At 38.6% G+C, this 21,704-nt stretch overlaps 2 protein-coding genes across 2 annotated transcripts in view; both read left to right on the top strand.

Moving 5' to 3' along the window:
- Positions 1-21,704, top strand: part of ChAT (Choline acetyltransferase) — a 296,798-nt gene that overhangs the window by 195,470 nt on the left and 79,624 nt on the right. The window lies entirely within an intron of this gene.
- The window catches only part of ro (rough), a 31,622-nt gene that overhangs the window by 800 nt on the left and 9,118 nt on the right, over positions 1-21,704 (top strand). The window lies entirely within an intron of this gene.

Genomic DNA, 21,704 nt, shown 5'->3' with positions numbered 1-21,704 from the left:
ATATTTGAAAGATCACTCCCAAATGCAATCACGTCGTCTTATTTGGAACAGATTTTTGTGTGAGGTAAATTAAACACGTGTGTAGTTCGAACATGTTTTACACGATAATTCTCACAGGAAATACAGAATGTCAAATCCATTGAAATCGTTCTGAAAACAATGGTTGAAATTGAGGTTATTTGGTAAAAAGTTTTTAAATTAAATTTAAGTTAAATTTTTCAGTGTTCTCTATTAAAGAAAGTTCTTCAAAATCCTAAAAAATTATATATCGCTGCAAAATCGATGATTTCTTTTCAATTCAAATGTTGTTGGTGAACTCGTTCAGAAATGGCTAAAAATTACTCTAAGAAAGAATTTAAAAAAAAAGTATTCCTCTATGAAAAACAAAGGATTTTTGTTTCACAGCTATGACTTAAATTTGACAGATGATACATTTTAGAATAGTCCTGATTTCCTAGTAAATACCCTATGGTAGACGAGAACTTGAATTCCTCAATTGGAACACAGCTTAATTCAATAAGCGCGGCCACGATTAGATTTGTAGCGAAGTTTTCAAACAACAAGGTTACAACAAGACAAAGTTGGCTATTTTGTATGAATACCGTCATGCGCTACAAACAGCACAACACTGTGTATACGGCATTATACATTTAAAAATAAAATTGGGTTACACTACTTTAGATAAATAAAATTTATAGGCGCCGCATATTGACCAATTTACATTTGAAGTGACAAACCCCAAAACCAACTTTATACCATAAGAATGAGCATAAGCACGATTGACCGCCCGAGGATGCAACTCCGTTATTGCCAGATCAGCTGTTATTAGATAACCAATAGACGTTGCTTGGGACTAACAAAACAATCACCCTCAATGAGTAATACTGATGATCTAAAACTAAGCAATACCAATGCCGGGTACGTCAGAATGCTGGTCGCTTTAATGAAAGCCGAGAACACCTCTGCACTTTCACGATAAATCACTGCGATGTTGGATATAAGGGTTGGGATTGCAGCAGGATTTGTTATGGTAAACAATATGCTGAATTGATTTCCTAACAATTCAATATCGCGAAGTAGGTTGGGTTTGAACCCACGGTCTTCTGCTCAGTAAGCAAAATCGGTCGCCACTAGGCCACCCAGCTTCTTATGTTAGATTTTTTTTTCACAAAATAATTACGATCAAGTTATCGCTCAACTTGTTGTAACTAGGTTCTGATCCTGACAGGAACCTCATCGACGACGACAACAAATGCTCTTGATAAGGATTTGATATGGATTTCCGAGCAACACATATATTATATAACTCAAATATTACTTATTTTACGTATGCGTCCTTTCAACCGAGTTTCATTACGCTTTATATTGCCGTTTCAGAGAAAATAATTCGACGCAACTAACAGCTACAGCATGCTATTAAAGCTGATAATCTGACGCCAAATGCTAATTTTTCTCTGAATTGGCAATATCATATTATTAAAGTTAGGCGATTTAAAGTTTAACTCTATAATGTGAAGGAGCTTGGGTTTGACCCATGATTTTCTGCTCAGTAAGCTAAATCGGTCGCCACAAGGCAACCGAGCTCCTCATTTCACAAAACAATTACGTTCTTGTTCAACTTGCTGTTAGTAGATTTCGATACCGGCGGCGACCTAGCCGTCGACGATAACAACTGCTCTTGAGATTTCCGATCAACATGTCTTTCCTAAAACTTGAATATTATTTCTTTTAAGTACTCGTTCCTCCAACCGAATTTCGCTTTACCTCATATTTAAACAAACTCACGTCTCTTTTTTTTTTAATTATCAGTCAGACTGCTTTCAGGAATAATGCTGGGAAGTAAACATTGATTCCTATTTAAACAAGGATGCCCAGCCACGCCTATCTTGGACATGTTGATGTAGTTTACTTCCTTAACGAGAGACCACCGACTTAGCGACACTCTCATAACTTATGACTTATAAGTGCTACGAAGTAAGAAAATTGGTTAGGCTCATAGGTCAGTATTAGCTTCAAACTGACGATACGACCAAAAGCAGATGTTGCTTAAGTGTTGCTCATTTAATCTTTCGACTTGCTTTAATCATTTCTCCTCATCTAGACTTTTACGCTTCTATTTTATTTCTGGCCAAATATCGAGATTACAGCGCTTGCAGAATAAAATAATGCGTTTGATTTTGAGATGTAATAGATTTACTTCCTCAACTTTGATGCTGGACGCCTTTCAATGGTTGTCGGTGAAGCAAAGAATTGTATATTTGACTATGGTGTTCATTTTTAAAGTAGTTAACGGCTGCCTCGATATTTGTGTGATCGAATAGAAAGAGGAAGTGACTTTCATAGATATAATACTGGAAACGAGGCTGAAATAGGAACACCACATTTCTTGACTTGTGAAGGAATAAATGTTTTCAATTCGATGCCTAGACATATCAAACGTTCAGCAACACTTACAAAATTTTAAAGACACTGCATTTCACACGTTAAACTTGTCCTTTGAACAGTTATCCAGTGATTTTTTTTTATGAATTGACAAATTATGTATCTTGACGAAGTTGTTTATAACGAATAATTTTGTATGGATAGCTGCCATCATGACTTTTTAATAATTATTGTAGCACTGCAAAAACCATGGATGGTGATGATGGATTTTTTAGAATTTAATTTAATGGTAATAGATTTAAAAAAAAGTAGTCTACAAAGGTTTGAGCCTCTCACGCGTATTCCGGATACAGAGGACTGAATTAAACATTTGACATTTGATAAATTTAAAAGATACCTTGAGTTAATAGTAAGTTTTCTGGCAAATGTTGGGGGTTCGTGAGCATTTCTGACATCGCTGAAAATTTTGATAGCATCAGATTGCGGGGTTGCTAGTGTAATAAGATGCTTTGTTGATTGTTCATTAACTCTTGATTGCTTGTAATACTTATGAATATTTTAGGTGGACAAAAAGGCGAACTAAGAGGTGGATGCCTGAGCTTTTCCACATTTATCACCCCAATTCTGTATTTCGTTCGAAACGAAATTCCTATACAAAATAAAAAAAAAATTGTATGGGTATTTCGTTTCGAACGAAATACAGAATAGGGGTGTATATCTCTGTGAAGCAACTGTAAACTCTAGAGGGAATTTATATCTGTAACTGTACCAGTTCGATTTTGTTTGCTAACCTTGTTAAAATGTCATATTTAATTATCTTAAAGATAAATCGTCCAGCTCAAACCTTTGTAGGGGTAAGAGGTGGGACCATCATCATCATCATCATCTATAAGAGTATATTCATTTTATTTAGTGTTTGCCATTTTAAGGTTAATGGTTACCGATAGGTAGGGAATAGTTCCCATGTAATTATGATTTAAACATTTCAACGCCGTTTTATACTCTCGAAACCCTGCGATGCGATTTATTCTGTTGTGGAAGAGCTTGGCTAAGTAAGCAAAAACGATCCCTCTATCTCAAAACCACAACACTCTACGACAAAACACGATTAAGTTTTCGCTTGGTAAAGGGTGTCCTCAGTTAAATTGCATCACAGTACTCGACAAAAATAAGTCTCTCAACCGATTGTCATGAAATTATCAGGGAATGTAATACCATACAGGTAACTAAGACCAGAAGCTCCCGCAGAAAAGTGCTCAACTTTTTGGTTCAACTCTGGTACTCTCTTCGGTCCCAAGCTGATGGATGCACCCCTCGAAGCATATGAAAATCCACGAACCCCTCATTTTATCTGTCAAACTTTCATAGCGAATCAAAACAAACATAATTTAGTACTAGAATTTCGTCTAGAATGGGGTGCGCTTAAAGATGTACTTGGGACTAGTCTTGTAAGCGGTCACCGTAGTTGACACATTTTCTGTGATAATCGACTACCTTTGCTTCCGACACTTGCAAAACAAGCTATAAAATAACAGTACAAAACTAAAATGTAATATGACAAGTTCTGTCATGCGACACTGTCGCCAAAGACTGTCACGAATGTATGTTTTTTAGTTTTTCTTATAAGCTACTGATGTAGTGCTTGTGTGACTTCTGGAAATAGCAAGCAACGATGTCCCAGTAATAACATTTTTGATTAGAAATTGTTTAATTTACTCCAAATTAAGGACGAAATCACACATGTCATATGATAGTTGTTAAATAATTTTCTTTTTGCTCGCCGTTTGTGTTGTGTGAGAGAGACGACGGTAGATCATGAGTGTACGAATACAAACAGACTGTTGCGCACGACATCGTAGCGAGTGTAGCAAAAACCGACAATGTTTCAACCCCTGATTGCGACCAATAAGCTAGTCAAGTACACGGATAGAAATCTTCTTATACCTTTTGGCAAATTTCTATTGCTGATTATTCATAAAATGTATAAGTCAACTAATAAGCAGACGCCTTGCAAAAAGTTAATGAAGCTCATGTGTCAAATGAAATGTATAAGCGGTTACACATACCTTTTATGCATTCTTGTAGGACCTATGTGGTTTGTCTTATGGAATGCTGATGCTTTGGCAAAAATGTATAAGTGAAACACATGAATAAAATAATTGATTTTCGTTTCGTTTAGTGAGCCAATTTAAAATCGTTAGTTTCCACCGGTTGGTAATACCATAGAGGTAACTCTAAGACCAGAAGGTCTTGAAGAAACGAGCTCAACTTTTTGGCTCAGCTTTGGTACTATCTTCGGTCCCAAGCTAATTGATTCACCCCTCGAAACATAGGAAAATCCACTAACCCCTCATTTTATCTATCAAACTTTCATAGCGAATGAAAACAAACATAGTGTAGTACTAGAATTTCAACTGGAATGGGGTAAGTTAATCGGTTTGCTTGGGACCAATAGGCTAGTCAAGTAGTGAGCCAATTTAAAATGGTTAGTTTCCACCGGTTGGCAATACTATCGATAAGCTTGGATTACGTTTCTTAACTCTAATTCTTCACCAAATTCGAATTCCCAAACTTTTTTCTTAATCCCACTCATAAGATGTTGCACAACGGTAGAATCGACATTTTCTTCTGCTTTCAACCATGATTTCAACATTCAGAGTGTTTTTATGTTACTTCATAGGCTAATTTTGCGATTTTCAGAGTTGGTTGGAAATGGTATCTAACATGAAGCTTTAGTGTGATAATTTATTAGCTTGAGATAGGTCTTAGAAGAAGGTAAGTAGATAGTTCCGTTAGAGTACGGCAGTATGAAAATTGAATAGAAGTTGAAAACGAGCGAAGGGCCATTAATGTGACATCAAACGCACACTCTTTGTCTGTAGATTTGAAGACATAGTTACTTCAAATCTTCGCGTACATCGTACGGGTTAGGCAAAGAAGTGTGCGTTTGACTTTGTACTGTCGCATGAATGCCCCTTCACTCATTTTCAACTTCTATTCAATTTTCATACTACCGTACTTTAACGAAACTATCCACCTACCCTCTTCTAAGATCATTCTCTAGCTAATAAATTATCACACTAAAGCTTCATGTTAGGATAGCATTTCCAACCAACTCTGAAAATCGCAAACTTCGCGTATGAAGTAACGTAAAAAAAATACTTTGAAAGAAATAGGGGAAATGTCTCTAATGTTGACATATGGATCTAAGATTGGGCCCATCGCTAAAAATCTGCTATTTATCAATTTTATCTAGATGAACGCGTTATTGGGACGTTACTAATGGATATTTTTGGTTGTTTTTGGAAATTTAGTCGATTGCTGAATTTATGTATGGGCCCATATTAGGGACACTTAGGCCGACATTACCTACATTTCCCCTATATCATTATCCTTCTACTACTGCGATCAAGCTACATATATTACAGAGAGAGTTTAGATAAAAACAATCCGTGTTATCCATTGTGTTTCCAAGAGGATTTCTTCAAGGAATTCTGTATGTCCAGTAGGGTGGGTCCACTTTACAACTCCCTGTTCTCCACTGCTCATCCACAATTGAACGAATCTAATTTCGGGAGAATTTTAAATTCTGTATAGGAAAATGAAATAGGAAAACAGAACGCTCCTAATAATTTGCTTACCAAAAATTCAAATATTGCTCAAATTTCACCAAATCACGGGCTTAGATTGAGATTACTATACAAAATAACTTTGTCAAAAACTGCATATTCGTTCCGTTTCCTATACAAAATTTAAAATTCTACAGCGAATCCAAATCAAAACCAAATTCGTTCAATATTGACTCCGTTGTTAGGGACCTGAATTTACATTAATTTCGTTCATTCATTTACATTGATTTACCTGTAACTTTTTTCATCAGTATCAGATCATATTTTGAATAGGTAAGATACAAGAAGTGGTTGCAAAGAATGTGTTTGACATATTAAACCTGTTTATTTCACTTCATGAGTCACAATCAGCTATTTTAGACACACTCACTCAATCACTCACTCAGCGATCAGCAAATCGATAATTGTGACTCATAGAAAGCAAAATTTACAGATTTTATGTTTCAAAGACGTACTGTGTAGCCTCTTCTTGTAAGTTACAAGTAAAACATGTCATCATACCATCTTTTGGTTTTATTATTCAGAAAAACATTATTTTAGCTGAAATGAGTATTTGCAACCTTGCATATATAGCAAGTAAAAAAAATGTTTTCAACGAATTCAGTATTTTTTATTAAAAACATAATGTTTATTCTTCAAAAACAAAAGTCAATGAACATTGGAGAAGGGGCCCTGGTGAGCCGTACGACGCAACTTAGTCGCGATGCTCTCATAAGAGCGCTGGACAGCACTGACGTCCATCTTCCGGATACAATTCCGGATCCTCGTGGTCAACTGCTTCGTATCCTTGGCCTGCCAATTATTTTTGTACACTAGGGCACTGAGGAAGCCGAAAAAATCCTCAATGGGACGGCACTGGGGCAAGTTGGTCGGGTTCCTTTCTATCGGCACGTACGGTATCTTTTTCTGCTCAAGATACTCCAGTGTCTTCTTGGCGTAATAGGAAGACGCCTTGTCCGGCCAGAAGACGTACTTCCCATCCGCATGATGCTCCTTTAAGAACGGCAGAAGAATTTTCTCAAGACACTCCTCCTGGTACACTTATTGATTGATGGCCAGACTGCTCGGCTTGAACCACGGCTTTGAAATCCCTCTGTCCGATATGGCGACTTTTTGTTTTCAAATTTATGCTTAAACTTATATTTTACTTCGAAGGGCCGACTTGTCGCTGGAATAGTAGCTGTCATTTTCAGGAATGTGGGTCTTCGAGAGCGGAAAGTAACTTTCGTCACGAACGACATCCCGAAGTAGTTCTTCGTCATCCACAGGCACTGCGATTTCACGGTCGCTATCGCCTCGTCCGTGTGTCCGTGTACTCGACAGATGATGCCCTCCATCTTGAGGGTTCGGTGAATCAAGGTGTGGGAGCAGTGATATTTTCGGCCGGCGTCACACAAACTCGTCCCGTCTTTTTTGTCAACAGCTTTTTCAACGCTTCCTTCTTCTTCTTCGTCATTATCTTCGCCGGACGGCCGCTACTGGGCTTCCGCTCCACGCTCAGGAACCGGTAAACTGTACTCACGGGCACGTTTTCGTCTCGAGAGTGGTCTACCGTAAACTTTTTTTCCACGATGACCATGCGTTTCGGTAAACCGTACAACACGCTAGCGGAGTGTTTGTTGTTTCGAATCCATCTTCGATTGAACTGACAGCACCCGAGCGAAAAGCATGCAATTCTCTTGGAGAAAAAAATTACGCTCTGTACTTCAATTACAGAAAGGTATTGAAATCATTCTCATTTTTTATTGAACACCCGTTAAAACCCGAGGGGGGCGACACATCTAAATCTCAATTCTAGATGCTCAAAAAATCTCACACTAGCGAATCAATCTTCGAAAAATCATCTTTCATTTCTCGCATTTACTTGCATCGTGCTGCATCTTTTTGCAGGAAATCTTCAAAATCGACATATATCTTCCTTCTATCTACTCAGCGTGCGTGCAGATAGCCATAGCAAAACACAATCTTTTCTGCATCGTAGATAGAGTCGTCCCCCTCGTTAAAACCTACAAAAGCTTCATACATCATTTTACGCAATTCTGTTGATGAAAAAAGTTAGGGGCAAATGAATGTAAATTAATGCACGAAATTAATGTAAATGATTTTCTATGGCTGACCTCAATGCACATCAGAATAGCAGTGGGAAACACAAGGTCAAATTTGACCCACCCTAATTTCCTGCAGTTCATTTTCACATTCCTTTAAGTTTTTTTAGCAATAGAGTAAATTCCGGCTTCGTCAATATCTCAAATGGGCACTCATGGACACCATTCAACATTTAACGTGACCATAATAGGTACAGGCATTGGAGACGCCAGCAATTGTGCTAATCGTTTATTGTTTTAATCATTATTAGTAAATTGTTAATATTTCTACTTTTCACCCGGATTGTGGCATGTAACTACCTACATGAAAAGATTAAATATTGGACAATTAAAGAAAGAAAAAATTATGAAGTCATGGAACCAAATCCCACCTATACCCCTTTTCATAATTAGCATGTGGTAAACATATGCACGAATGAATTAAAATTAACACATTAATCAAATTCTAATCGGTTTGATACCAAATATCAATATGTTCTTGTACGTACAACATGATACTCATGCTAACGCAGACTCAATGAAGGAGGGAGAAAAATGCTGTCTCTCTTTTGCCTATGTTTTGTGGCGCACGGCACAAGCTCAGTAATTTTTATGGCTTATTAACGTTTAACAACAGCAACGACAACATCATCAACGATTAGCTTGCCCAATGCATCTGACCCTTTTGCACCAAAGTGTCAACTGTATCCCTTCAAAGTCGCACAGGATATTGATTTCGCTCAGGCCAATGAAGCCTTGTGCTGGTATTTGCAGTGCCAAAATTCCGGACGTTGCATATTGTAGGTATTTTCTGCAATGATTGGGTGTACTTCCTTTTTCATATATCAGTAAATCTCGGATGTATGGTCGAAGGGGATTCCTTGTTATTAGTGAGGCATCTCAAATTACAGTACTTGTGGGGAAAATATCAACTGGGGACCTTGTGTTCATTTTGCTAAACGGATTTCCCGCAATTGTGGCTTTGAAGTTTATCAAAGTATTGTCTGTCGATTACCAGTGGTGGATTACGGGTTCTAGAATATTATTTACATATCACACATTGTTTTAAGAGAGTTTTACTGCCCAAATACGATGCTCATCGCCCTTAGAATTTTTTGTTTAACTAAATCTCAACAGCTCTTATGATTCCATAATCCCATAAAACATTTTTTTTATTTGAAATTAATAGAAGTAACCCTGAGAAGAAGGCTCTAAAACTTCTCAGAAACTGTCTGCGTGCCACGCGTCTTTCGTTTTTTCCCAAACGGGTCGTTGTACGAGATTTCACGCGGCATTCCATCATAGAAAATAACCATTTCTAGAACAGTTAATACTTCACTGACACCTTACTAGCTATGTTAACTTTATACAAAATAGTTTTGCTATGGTTTACGGAATGTAATAAACATAAAAGAAACAATACTTTCTACTGTTACAGTTTCTGGTATGTTCCAGCTACATTTTGTTACGGTTGATCAACTATTCGAGACTATATTAAACTATTACAAAACATAACGAATAAAAGTTATAAACAACTTGTACAACGCTTACGTGTTCCGCTTATGGTTGCTTTATGTTTTTACATTTGGCACAAATAGAAGAAAACGCTTTTGTTTGGAACGGCGGTCGTGAGTACATTTGGTTGATTTTTCTGAGTTATTGCATTTTTAAATCCTTACTCCAAATGGAAAACCTGTTTTAACCGGTTTTAACGTCGAGAAAAAATAATAACGTAAGTAATATCATCTTACAGTAAAAAGTATTCCTTAAAAACGCATGTATTTTCCACAAACATATTTATGGTCTTTGACAATCCCAGCCATGATGACTAACAGCGGCCTACATTCGAAGGAGATTTTGAAAAAAAGGAAATCGAAGCGGGTTCATTTTACCGGAGCTTATTTATCAACTAGAAATGGAATGGAGGTTTGTTTTGCAGAGTGTAAACATTTGTTTATTCCATCTATCTTTTAATCAATAAAAAATAATGCCGAGAGAAAGGGACCCTAATAAACAAATACCATAAACGAACTGTATCCCGGATGGGTAAACTATCCCACAAATGGTCGTTAAGCTCTATTTTATGGTTATTTTTATTAGGCGAGGTATCCACAAAATGAAATCTTGCAAATCACATTAAAATTAAAGAACAATCCATTTCTGCTGTGTTCCGCATATGCTACAACAATATTATAACATCAATAAGTATGGTAATTTCTACCCGGACATAGATATCTTGAAGTTAACAACAATGGTTGGTTCTAAACCGTACTACCTTATTCGAACGATAATGGGAATAGGATTCATATATCCAACTAGAACCTGTTCTGATTTGGTTAGGCTAAAGTTCCTTTGCAAAAAAAAGGTATGGGAAAAAGTGAGATTTCGTATGGTGAACATTCTTAACCACCCATTGTTCTTATGGTTTGTTCTTCGAAATCCTTAATCAATATGGTCAGAACTTTATCTAGGTATGGTTCGATTAAAGTTGACTGAATCATTTTCATTATGGTTTTTACAGGAAGATAAACCATTTTCAATATGGTAATCGTATTGTTGTGATTTATGCGGGTTTGCTTTTCTAAACGAATAACCGAATCTAATAAAAGGCCGCAATGTTATCAACAATCAATTCGAAACTATCAATTTTAAATTGGCTCACTACTTGACTAGCCTATTGGTCCCAAGCAAACGATTAACGTACCCCATTCTAGTCAAAATTCTAGTACTACACTATGTTTGTTTTGATTCGCTATGAAAGTTTGACAGATAAAATGAGGGGTTATCGGTTTTTCCTATGTTTCGAGGGGTGAATCGATTAGCTTGGGACCGAAGAGAGTACCAGAGCTGAGCCAAAAAGTTGAGCACGTTTCTTCGGGACATTCTAGTCTTAGAGTTACCTCTATGATGTTATTCTCCATAAGGATCGAGTAAACTGGGAGCGAAAAGCTCGACGCATCGTTGAATTTTGCGTATTTCTCTACCATTTCGACCATATTGCAAAATAAAAATTGTTGGTGATGTTGCATCATAGAGATCCAAACACCTTATGGGGGCCGCAATTTGGCCATCTCTGGTCTAGAGCAAAGGCCGCATGAAATTTTAGGGCAAATACTCCAATATAGGGTAGAGCGCTACTTCGTCGTAATCGTACATTTCCGTTCTATCGATCAGAAAAGATCAATAATATCATAATATCGTAACTTTGTTTACAGTAAATTCGATTTTTATTTCGTATTCATGTTCTCTGTAGTATTCTCTTACAGTTTAACGTAAAAAAAACCGAGATCCGATCAGTCGTAAGCCAAGGAGTGGATTTTGGATCTTACGCTACTCATTAGCTTCAGCACAGATGCCTTTCCAATAATTTTAGATACTTTTACCCAGTCTTTCGCAAACTTTGTAACGGAATTCGCTGCCTTTACATGTTTCCGCAAATATGCCTGGCCTGGGGACAGTTGGGGGGATTCATCTCCTTGGGTACGAATTGGACCTTGTTGGCTTTATAACAGGCTACCGTGTCCTTGGAGTAATGAACCGACGCCAAATCCAGCCAAAACAGTACTGAGGCGTCACGTTTGCGGATCATGGGTAACAGACGCTTGTTTAAACACTCACGCACGTAAACATCGGTTGTCACTGTATCCGTTGTCACAAACGGTTTGGAAAGCATACCACACTCACAAATGGCTTGCCGTAGCTTTTTTACCGAATTCTTCGGTAAAAATCGACTTATCCGCATCGTCAACACTTCGGCCATCACGAACGGTGTAGTACCATAGAGGTAACTCTAAGACCACTGGGTCCCGAAGAAAATTATTATTATTTTTGGCTCACTCAGTACCAGAACAACGGTCCCAAGCAGTCCCAAGCTATTTCACTCACCCCTGCATGTTCTGCATGAATCCACACACCCCTGATGTTATCTGTCAAACTTTCATAGCGAATCAAAACAAACATAGTGTAGTAATAGAATTTCAACTGGAATAGGGTACGTTAATCGTTTGCTTGGGACCAATAGGCTACTAAAGTGGTGAGTCAATTTAAAATCGTTAGTTTCGTATTGATTGTTGGTAGTACCAACAATCAATACGAAACTAACGATTTTAAATTGGCTCACTAGTTGACTAGCCTATTGGTCCCCAGCAAACGATTAACTTACCCCATTCTAGTCGAAATTCTACTACTACACAATGTTTGTTTTGATTCGCTATGAAAGTATGACAGATAAAATGAGGGGTTAGTGGATTTTCGAGGGGTGAATCGATAAGCTTGGGACCGAAGAGAGTACCAGAGCTAGCCCAAAAAGTTGAGCACGTTATTTCGGGACCTTCTAGTCTTATACCCCGTTCACATTACAGCGTATATCACGTAATATAGGCAGTCTTGCAATGAGCACTCATACATAAGATTTCCAGTGAAAACTAGATGTATGAGTGCTCATTGCAAGACAGCGTATATCACGTGATATACGCTGTAATGTGAACGGGGTATTAGAGTAAGCTCTATGGTAGTACCATAGTGGTAACTCTAAGACTAGAAGGTCCCGAAGAAACGTGCTCAACTTTTTGGCTCAGCTCTAGTACTCTCTTCTGTCCCAAGCTAATCGATTCACCCCTCGAAACATAGGAAAATCCACTAACCCCTCATTTTATCTGTCAAACTTTCATAGCGAATCAATACAAACATTGTGCAGTACTAGAATTTCGACTAGAATTGGGTACGTTAATAGTTTGCTTGGGACCAATAGGCTAGTTAAGTAGTGAGTCAATTTAAAATCGTTAGTTTCGTATTGATTGTTGATAGTACTGATCACCAGAAAGGGTTTTGTAATCAAATTTAACGTATGATTCATCGCTCATAATCACACACACCGATTGTCCGCACAGCAATTGTTCGTATAACTTCCGAGCCCTTGGTTAAACGGTTGCGGCTTGTTTTTCACTCCGCTTTGGCTTCTTCTGCTTCTTATACATCTTTAGACCCATTCTTGACTTGACCCGCTGGACGTTACTCATCGAGGATCTCACTTTTTTAGCCACGTCTCGAACCGAAGCACTTTTCTTGCGAGTGAAAGCTTGCACGATTTTCCGGTCCAGATTTCGGTCAACAGGGTTCGGTTTACGTCCAGATGTTTGCTTGTCTTGGAAAGTTGCTTCATCACCATACTTCCGAATCGCGTTTCAAACGGCTTCGATGCTTACGGATATGTATCTTAACCGTACAACAAATCAGTTTTTCCCGAACAAATTTGAGCCATTTACCATTCATTTTATACTTTGACTATATGTTTTAGTATTACTTCTACGTGAAGTCAACATAGTTGAAGATGCTAATTTCAAATAACAGACTGTAGTGGTAATTTTTATACGATAGATGGAGTAGATGAAAGCATAGAGTTGATAGTTCCGTTAGAGTACGGCAGTGTGAAGATTGCATATAGATATTAGAATAGCGAGCTAGGACAACTTTTAAGGAAGGTACAAATCGGTTTTTTCATCTCTCTTTACCAAACTCCCCATTTGGAGAGGGATGGTGAGGGGTGTCCCCCCCACCCCCGCCACCACTGGCAAAAAGAGATGAAAACCGACCCGCTCAAGTACCAACGGTGTGTTTGAAACAGTTCTACCAATTTTTACCGCACTTCAGTTGTTATTTGAAGGAAGGCATCCAGTCGTAGGTTTGGAAATTGCAACTATTGTTTACCCCCACCACGATATGTGCTCCTGTCATCGTCGACTTGACGATCTCGAGGGGACACGGGTGGGGTAGGTGCTGCTACTGTACCTTTCGACCATTGACAGTAATTGATGGTATGCTCCCATCCAGAGTTATGTACTTTGACTATATGTTTTAGTATTACTTCTACGTGAAGTCAACGATTTACATAGTTGAAGATGCTTATTTCAAATAACAGACTGTAGTGGTAATTTTTATACGATAGATGGAGTAGAAACTAGAAACTACTTCTCCTGGCTGATCCGCCAGCCTTGCATCGAGCTGGAACCGCAAGCAAGCAAATCAATTGCCTCCTCGCTCGAATCCTTCGTTGTGAGTGGTTCCGATAGATACGCGCCCATTTTGGCTTGCAGGCAGCAGCACTTTGCAGGAGAAAATTTGCACGTTCGATTTTAACCTACTTTCACTGGATATCACCGTTACCTCCTGTACTTATTTTGTATCTTCCGGCATCCGGATCGTTATGCACTTGTAACTAAACCCAAACGGACACGATTCAACAGCGTACATTAGAAAATTCAGCGGAGATCTGCTTTTTCGCAACGTTTCACGACGGCGGCAAAGGAAGAAAAAACCCGGTTTGTTCACTCGCGGTAATCTTAAAAACTCTTTCGATCCTACTTTTTTTTTAATAACCAAACACAGTACACACGCGAAATTATTGAAAAAGTTTTCAAAATGCACCAGCTAAAGGACTTATTGCACTAAATTTTCAATAAACATCTCGGAAAATAAAGCAGCAGCAAATTCAAAACACGTCAGTTTCAATGCACGGCCTACCTCTATCGATTACTTGTATAATATACATACAATAAGATGGATGGTGGGCAATAGATTTTGTTGTGATTTTATATTATTTTATGGTGATTGTATGGTTATTTGTTTCAAGGATGCCACAAACAAACATCCGGATACCCAGAACAAATTCCAACAGTATAAAAAGGACACTTCCAAAACCTCCAAAACGAAAATTTATGATTTTTCATCCAGAAGTAAATAGACATCATGCCATGGACCAACAGGTGGATCTGGCCACATCTGGATACTCGGAACCGATTCCGGTAGGGTTCCAAAGGACACTTCCTAACCCTCATGCAATGGTATCGTCCGACGGCTCAAAATGTATGATGTTTCAACCAGAAAAAAATATACTTCATGCCATGGACCAAAAGGTGGATCTGGCCACATCCGGATTAGGGAACCGGTTTCAGCAGGGCCAAACAAAAAACGCTTCCAAATCCGTCCGACGACTCAAAATGTATTATTTTTCATCAAGAAGTAAACAGACATCATGCCATGTACCAACAGGTGGATCTGGCCTCTTCTGGACACCCAAATCAGGTTCCGGCAGGACTCCACAAAGGATACTTCCAAAACCTCATGCACTGGTACCGTACGACGGCAGACTGCTGGACCTTGTTTTTACCAATCTACCGGAATATCTTGACCTGATTGCACCGTCTTCTCCGCTGTTACCTGTAGTCAACCATCACACACCAGTCATTTTACTCCTTGACGAGAGTGATGCACCAACACTACTTGACGATCATTATCAATGTTTCAAATTTGACTATTCGCCATGCGACTTTGAGTTGTTGAACTCCTTTTTATGGATATTGAGTGTGAACGATTACGGTGAATCAGATGCAATCAACTTTTTACGAATCTCTCTCGGAAGTTATCAACCGTCATGTACCTCGAAAAAGACAAAAATCGATATCTGTTTTCAACCAACCGTGGTGGACACCTGAGCTACACTGCTAAAAAAAAAGTAGCGTAAATTTCCGTTACTATGATGCACATAAATGGAGCGTCATATATCATGCAAGTTTAGATTATAGATCGTGTAAATTTATGAGACATGTCATGTAATATCCCATATATTGTATGCAACTGTTCACTTTTAATTGCAACATTTCTTGCAAGTTGCTAGTTTACTTGAAAAGGAAGTTTACATATATGAATGTTTGCATGCATGGATGTTTACATCGCCAGTAAAATTCAGAATTTTTTGGTGTGTACGTAACCTTCACAGCAAAAAATAAATTTTAATATTACATCCAAGAAGATGCACTTCAATCATGTCGAAAATCTCATGTATTTTTAAGGGCCACAACAATAAACAAATGCAGTAAAAGCAGCGTACTGTCAATTCATGCACTGAATTAATGATGATTTTTTTTCTTTTTAGCTAGTAATATTACACCATATTTTTGACACGATTGAAGTGCATCCACTTTGATGTGATATCAAAATTATTTTTTTTCTGTGTTCGTAACAATGCACGTAAAATGCGCAACCGATATTGGGTCCGACAAAGCTAGACTCCGTGAGCTTGAGTTAGAGTACAAAGCCATTCTTTCTGCAACACATGAAAACTGTTTGCTCAGTATTCAGTCAATCGTCAAGCAAAATCCTACACGCTTCAAATTCTCGCTCAAACTCAGAAGCAGCCAATCTCTTTGCTACTTTCTTCGAGAGCGTGTTTAGTAAAGCATCGCCCGTACAACGTCAAAACTGTTTTGAGCAGATACCGTACATTAATCTACCGTGTATACAGTTTTCTCAAGACGATGTTCAGAAAGCCCTCGATGAGCTTGATTCAACGAAAGGACCCGGAACAGACAGCTTGCCTCCTGTGTTTTTGAAGAACTGTGCCGCTACGCTGGCGACGCCAATCGCCACTATTTTCAACCGTTCGCTCCAAGGTAGAACGTTCCCAAATGCATTGAAAACGGCGTCCATAGTACCGATCCATAAATCCGGAAGCTACAAGTATGTCACCAATTATCGAGTTGTATTCATACTTTGTAGTCTCAGTAAGGTATTTGAGAAACTGATCCACACAGTTTTGTACACCGATCAACTCCACGGCTTTATGAGGCATCGTTCAATAACATCGAACTTAATGTGTTATGTATCAGCGATATCATGTAACTTAGAATCGCAGCAACAAGTGGATTCGGTTTATGTTGATTTTGCGAAAGCTTTTGATACTGTACCGCACAATCTCATCGCTGAAAAAATGAACCACATTGAATTTCCGACATGTATCACTGAATGGCTCTATTCATACCTGTCTAATCGCAATGCTTTCGTGATGGTGACGCTCCGGGACTTTCAACATACCATCTGGCGTGCCACAAGGCAGTGTTCTCGGTCCGCTTATTTTTATCATTTATTTTAATGACCTGTGTGACATGCTCTCATCATCCAAACTTTCTTTTGCCGATGATTTAAATTTTTCCGTGTGATTGTTTCTCCCACTGACTGTGTCGCGGTGCAAGAAGATATACAGCGTGTGATAGTCTGGTGCGGTGACAACGGCTTGCGCGTAAGTAATATCCTTCACTCGCTGTTATTCACACGTTATTCACCATCAATATTACATGGGGTCGGATTATCTGGAACGAGCAAATTCAATCTGTGATCTAGGTATTACGATCGATTCGGAGCTAAGGTTTAACGTCATCGTAACTGCTAAAGCATATACTGTGCTTGGTTTTATTCGTCGTCATGCTTTTGGTTTCACCGATGTTTATTGTCTCAAGACGCTATTCTGCTCGCTGGTTCGCAGCATTTTAGAATATGCTTCCCCGGTTTGGTCTCCATTTTACGTTACGCATATCTTGAAAGGATTCAGAAAAGTTTTATAAGGTTTGCCATGCGTCAGCTCCCCTGGAATGATCCAGTCATCCTTCCAAGTTATCCCGACCGATGCAAGCTGATTGATTTGGAATCCCTCTCTGCCAGACGTCTTATATTGCAACGACTGTTTATCTTGGACCTCATAGCAGGCAACGTGGACTGTCCCGAACTCCTGGAACTGATTCCGTGGAATACTCCTCCTCGACGATTTCGGTCCATTGTATGATATCTATTTACTTCTGGATGAAAAATCATACATTTTGAGCCGTCGGACGGTACCAGTGCTTGAGGTTTAGGAAGTATTCTTTTTGAGTCCTACCAGAACCGTTTGCGGGTATCCGGATGTGGCCAGATCCAATTGTTGGTTCACGCCATGTCATGGTACTTCTGTAATTGTAATTGTATATATATGTGCAGTCCTTCCCGTTGCACTTGTCAGCTTGTACGATACTCCAGACTCACATGGGTGGTCGCATGCGGGTCCTCCCCTGGGTTGGCTCAAGTTTCCGTCTAGGTTCTGGTGCATTAACTTATATCTATGCATAGTTGATGAAATTTTCTAAATTATGAAAAATGGGTTTGATCTGTGTTGAATAACAGCACTTCATATGTAATACTAGTGATCGCGCACGGGAGGACCCTATTGCGTTGTGATCAGTATATAAAATAAAACAACACCGATTGCTTTGCCGTCCTGTCATGGCGGAGGCATACGAGACACTAATTTATTGTTGCTTTGTTTTGTATATGGTAGTGGTACAGTGGGTAGGGAGTTGCACATATAGATGACATTGCATAAACAACTAGTTAAGTTTTAAATAAATAGAATTGAATTAATTATTCCTTGGCAAAAATTTTGATCTTTATTACTACAAACTGCTCTAAACTGTCCATAATAATTTATAATAGAATATATTTATAATTCGGAAATGCGACAAGTGACACTGACGACATTCAACAATATTGTGGAATAAATTGATATTATTCGATCAGGCAATCAAAATATTTGTAGCGCATTGCTGGTTTGTGGAGTAGTATTAAGCGTAAATAAATCTTGTTCAGTCTTTAGATGAGCTTCCTTAATAAAAAATAACCATAAACGAACGATAACCCAAATCATTGAACTATTCCACAAATGGTTTGGATGATACCCAGAACACGTCGTTAAGCAAATTAACCATACAATTTTTATTAGGGTTACTTACTGAGGTTGAATTATGGGGATACAATTCGCATTATGCACTATTAATCAACTATAGCTATATGTATATTAGGGGTCACATAGCCTAGTCAGTAAAGGCACGGTATTACCAAGCCGAAGGCGGCGGGTTCGATTCCTGGTCCGGTCGAGGAAATCTTTTCGGGCTAACAATTTTCTCGACTTCCCTGGGCATAGAGTATAATTCAAGAGCCACATGTGAAAAGGGCATACAAGCTTTTTGTAAACAAACCTTTGTATGCTCTTTTCTCGCCAACCGAGGGTCACCCACGCAAACCAACAACATCATCGGAAAGGGGAAAGCTTCCCCTACCCGCTAATGTTAATGGTTTGCGTTGATGTCATATGGGTGGCGAGAAAAGGGCATAAGAAGGTTTTGGTTACAAAAAAGCTTGTATACCCTTTTCACATGTTGTTCATGAATTGTGCTTGCCACACAATATACAAATTCATGCAATGGTATTGGCATCGAAAGCTCTCAATTAATAACTGTGAGTGCATTTAGAACACTAAGTTGAGAGCACGCAATAAGCTAATGTGCATTAAGCAATAAGCTTGAAATGCGAATAAGAAGAAGAAGACATGTATATTCAGCCTGGTGTTAATCGGCTTCGTACACCTTAAATAAACCAATAATCAACTTCTGTTCTTACAATTCAGCATGAATTGTTACATGGGTAGTTTTATATAAGAGAGGCTTATCATTTAGCGAATGTCGTAATCCATGCTAATAATAATCCCATGTTCTGGCTGTTTTGTTTTGCTAAAAATGTACATTTGCCACCACTGCATCTAATTGGTATTTTTATAGGCATAAATTACAAATTGGATCAAACGGGTGTTCATTGAGACATGCAGATCGAACAGGCTCGTAGTCTCTCGAGATAGATTTGACAGAAAAACTCGCGTAAGTCTGGGCACCTTCAACCAAGTGCGAGCTGCGTTATACACAGCTTATGTCACACTCTATGAGGGGAGTGGGATGTAAGATTTTGAGAAGTAGTACATTAGGTATAGGAAAAACGTGATCCGTAATTTAGCGTGACATAAATAATACATGTCCCTAAAGCACAACACCGAAGTTCGATAGTATGGATTTTTTTGCACTCAAAAGAGTGTCGAACTTTTTGGCACTGGATAGATTTGTAGTTATGAAAAGTAGACCATTATGTTGTTCAAAACAGTGTCGAAAAGAGACACTTTTCAGTAATGAATGCTGAAAAGACTATTTTGATAAAATATTATTCACATCACGAAGCATCACGTGAGTGCGATTATATCCCTAGAAAGATTTTCAGGGAAATGTAATAAAATCGTAATATTCTACACAATTGCAAATCGCCATTGTATCGTCCACTTCAGCATCACAAACTGTGTCGATTTACTCCCACCATCATCATCCTGCACACGTTTCGACGCCACACAACAAAACTCCTCAGCAGACAAATCCTAAATATCGCTTCAACTCATTTCTCCACTCAAGTGCAAAAACGTTCCCCGGAAATCAAGAACAATGTGGAATTTTATTCACCACTGAACATAATTCCTTTATTGTTATTTTGCCTAGCATGGATTGTTATTGTTATACAATTACCATGTTTGTCAACGATTCCTTCCTCCCACGCACAGCCGAAAGCATAGGGAGTGCTCAGCACATACGTCACGTAGATCACTCTCGGAAAGCCGAGAGTTTTCCTCCCACCGATGTAGGAGAATATTTTCCACTTTCCCGGACAAGGAAGTCGTCTCCCAGATACAATCTGATTGCACGTGTCTGCGTTAAGCTCCTCCTATACTTTCTCTCATTTCGTTTGGTACTCGCCGACAACAGTATTTAGTTGTATAGGAGAAGGGCACCATGTGTTCGCTTATATCTCGATATTGACGGAAAGAAAGAAATTCAAAATCATTCGAATTGGATGAATGTGTCGAGGCAAGTTTAATCGCTTCAACGCAAACCATGAAAGACATCGTTAGAATTATCGCGTGTGGGAAAACTCTGATTGAGCGTGCAATGCATGCATCAATACCTTAGATTAGCGATTCCGAACCTGATGTTCCTAACGGCCATGAACGAAAGATTGTGCAACAGAAATTGTTTATGTAGGGTTAATGACGGCGTCGACAGGCAGTCGCTGTTTTCGGCAACCAAAATGAGTACATCAAAAATCACTTGATGGAGGATGACTGGTTGAGAGGTACCTAAGCGTAACTACTATCTCACCTCAGCGGATCTAGGTTGAATCCCAGCCGTTGAGATTATCTGAAACGATAAAACTCTGGTCACGTCTTCCTTTGGAAGAGAACCCTGATGAACAAAACAAACCATAAACGAATGACAACTCAAATGATAGAACTATACCCAAAATGGTTTAGAGGATACGCGGAACACTTCATTAAACAATAATAACCGTAACAATTTTATTAGGGAAATAAAATCGTTAGTTCCGGCCAATGAGGTGTGGAATCGCCTTCCTGTCGTCGATGATAGGCCTTCGCTTGCTTAACAGAGGCCGACGGAAAATAAACAATAAAAAAAAGGGTTGTGATCGCATTATTGACATAGCTTGCGAGATTTGTATTGGTGGTCCATTGAAACAAAATTTCGCCAGCTTCAATATTCAAATTTAAAAAAAATGAATGACATTCTATATCGTGAAATAAATCAGATTCAACATTCGGTAACTGAATGTATGTTTTTCACCAAGTGAACGGTATTCGTTAATTGTAATGCATTTTATGAATAGAACCGATTACTTTTAAAATTAATTGAAGAACTTTCGAAACCATCTGATGTGTTGATGTTGCAGAATTACCACAGACAAGTGATTTTTTTATTTTAACAAAATCTTATTTCAGTTTGCGGATATTAATTAACAGGGGCATTCTTCAGGGCGAGGGCTTGTTTCATTGCTAATTATACGATCCCTCCTGTGACATTCGCGAAGTGTTTCTGCTTACGGGTCAATTCCTCCGTTTTTGGCCCCTTCATACAATGACAAG

This window comes from Ochlerotatus camptorhynchus, unplaced genomic scaffold (assembly GCF_037179485.1).
Source record: "Ochlerotatus camptorhynchus isolate MF236.1 unplaced genomic scaffold, CSIRO-AGI_Acam_v1.1 ptg000147l, whole genome shotgun sequence".
NCBI lineage: Eukaryota > Metazoa > Arthropoda > Insecta > Diptera > Culicidae > Ochlerotatus > Ochlerotatus camptorhynchus.
Note: the sequence above shows the minus strand (reverse complement) of the source record. Positions and strands in the feature narration are given on the sequence as shown.